This window comes from Mandrillus leucophaeus, unplaced genomic scaffold, assembly GCF_000951045.1.
Source record: "Mandrillus leucophaeus isolate KB7577 unplaced genomic scaffold, Mleu.le_1.0 Scaffold199, whole genome shotgun sequence".
Lineage (NCBI taxonomy): Eukaryota > Metazoa > Chordata > Mammalia > Primates > Cercopithecidae > Mandrillus > Mandrillus leucophaeus.
Genome location: NW_012102020.1, coordinates 1301177 through 1303946, shown reverse-complemented (window position 1 = coordinate 1303946; position 2770 = coordinate 1301177). Strand labels below are relative to the sequence as shown.

The 2770-nt window shown below is 51.3% G+C and overlaps 1 pseudogene; it reads left to right on the top strand.

The window, feature by feature from the left end:
* The first annotated feature begins 427 nt into the window (after nucleotides 1–427).
* The window catches only part of LOC105538794, a 28852-nt pseudogene continuing 26509 nt past the window's right edge, over nucleotides 428–2770 (top strand).

The window sequence follows — 2770 nt, the reverse complement described above, 5'->3', positions numbered from 1 at the left end:
CATAGAGGCGTGGATCTGGGCTGAGTTTTGGGGTGAGGTCCGGGGAGACCAGAACTGCTCCAGCTTATAGAGTGGCCAAAATCTGCAGGGTCAGGGCTGATCTGGAAGGGAGGGGTGAGGACAGCCTTGGAAAGGAAGATGAAGCCAGATCTAGCCAGTAAAAATAGAGAATATCCAGTTAAATGTTACTTTCATCTAAACAGTAGATGATTTTTTTAAGTATTATAATCACATACAAGATTTGGGAATGCTTATTCTAAAGAAGATTTATCATTTATGTGAAATTCAGTGTGGTTGAAGGTCCTGTATTTTATCCAGTAATCTAGGCAGCAGCAGCTGGGGGAGGCTGTGGCGGGAGGCAGCAGGGGTGGGGGCTGAGGGAGAGACTGCCCACCTCGTGGCGACAGGCAGCAGCTGGCCACGCAGCATGGCCAGCGGCCTGAAGATCGCCGTCAGGGCTCTCCAGCAGGCAGGTGCCTCGCGGAGATGGGGCACGGGGGCAGAAACCAAAGAGAAACACCACGTCCCACACCGGGATTGACGCAGGGACAGAGGATGAAGCAGAAATGCCTTGAGGGATGTGGAGCCCAAGAAGCCACAGGCGGGACATGGGAGCCGGAGGTGGTACGAGAGCGTCACCCCCAGCGAAGGATTCTCGGGGTCTCAGGAGAACTTTGTATTTGATGAGGGAGGCGGAATGGGCTTGATCCATTCTTATTTCTAGGCCCCATGGAAAGAATGACTCCAGCTGGCATGTGTGTTGTATGTACACACACACACACGTATGTATGGATCTGTGTGTGTGATCTGGTCTATTGGTCTATGATGGTTTTACTAGTCTGACTCTCAGAATCCTAGTGATACCTTATTGTTATCCTTGTTACCATCATAAAAGGGACCTCAGGGTCCAGTGATGTAGTGCGTAGTTACGTATGCTGCTTTAGAAACATGAAGAAACTCAGGTCTGGGCCAGGCACACTGGCTCATGCCTGTAATTCCAGCACTTTGGGAAGCTGAGGTGGGCGGATTGCCTGCGATCAGGAGTTCTAGACCAGCCTGGCCAACATGGTGAAACCCTGTCTCTACTAAACATACAAAAATTAGCCAGGCGTGGTGGTAAGTGCCTGTAATCCCAGCTACTGGGGAGGCTGAGGCAAGACAATCACTTGAATCCAGGAGATGGAGGTTGCAGTGAGCTGAGATCGCCGTTGCACTCCAGCCTGGGTGATAGAGTAAGACTGTGTCTCAAAAAATAATAATAATAACTAAAAATAAAAATAATAAATAAATAAAAATAAACTGAGGTCTGGAGGTGTGAAATGGCTTGTCCAAAGCCACACGGCAGAGCCAGAACAAGAACCCTGGCAGTGACCACATCTGTTTCTGCCATTCTAACTTCTCTCTCCACATTCAAATGAGCTACCATCTGTGCGTGTTTCCCCGTCTGTAAGATGGGAACCATAGGAGTCTCTTGCAGGATGGTTGCAGGATTAACTAAAATGGGACGTGATTAGAAGCGTGTCCCACAGGTAGGTGTTCAGTAAGAACTGGTTGTTTTGACGACTATGTTTACACCTCTGTTTTTTCAGTCTGACAAGCTGAAGGCATGACAGGATTAGAAGTGACAGAAAAGATGGATTGAGAGAACACCCGTGAAAGGAGGAGGGGCTATCAGTCGTCTGCTGCTGCCTCACAAATGACTCCGAAACCGAGTGCCTTCAAACCACAAACGCTGAGTATTTCATGCAGCGGCACACTGCGTCCCCTCCCCACACTCCGTGAGTGGGCTGAGGAAGCTGTTCTTTATTTTTATCTCTTGATTTCAACAGATGCAGAGAAAGAGGAGCTGTTCTTTGAAAGACAGCCTGGGTGGTGCAGAGGATTCGGGGCCCAGGGAGAAGTGAGACCAAGGAAGTCACAAACAAGTCATTTCCTTTTCCATCAGCTCATGTTTGCCAAGCCGCAGCCTGTCTGTGTCCTCCCGGTGTCCCCAGCCGGAGCCAGCCCAGGAGGGAGGCAGGTATTGAGGAAGGCTTCACGCAGGAGGTGGCCCCTCCGTGGGGTCTCCGTGGGGTCTTCCACTCCCTCTGTGGAGTCTTTCAAGATGGTAGAAATTAGCCAGGCCAAGAAAGGAGAGGGGTCTCTGGCAGACGGAGATGAAGCAAACATCCAGGAGTCTCCCTCCTCCCCCTCACCCTTCAGCGGGAGAGACCTGGGCCTCCAGGTGGCCCCGGCCAGCCCTGGGTGGGTTGTTGGTCACTACAGCTGGCTGGCAGGATGCTGAAGTTCTAGGCAGGTTTCTGGGCCTAACCCTGGCTCCCTGCCTTGTTGGGTTCCCATCTGGAGGGTACGAGCAGGAGCGACACTGGCCAATCAATCAGATCCTCAGATGTGAGTGGATGTTGAAGGGTGGAAGGACCGGAATAGGTGGAGGAGGAACCCAGCGGTGGACGGAAGGGCCAGGACACACTGTCCCCTCCTCTGCCCTCATCTGCCCTCCCTGTCAGGAGCTGCTTCCCCTGCCTGCTCCTCTCCTCCTGGGGAGGAGCTGGTGCCCAGAGCCCACCCTTTGTATGCGGGATTGCAGGACTGAGGCTGAGCGCCGGCGTGGGGCAGGGGTGGGGAGTGTCCAAAATACCTGCAGCCGGGAGACACACGCACGCGCTCTTTCTCCATTCTTCCATTTCTTACTTAAAAAAAAAAAAAGCAATATACAAATGTTTTTTAAAATCTGACATTAGAAAATCACATATATTAATTATATTTAATT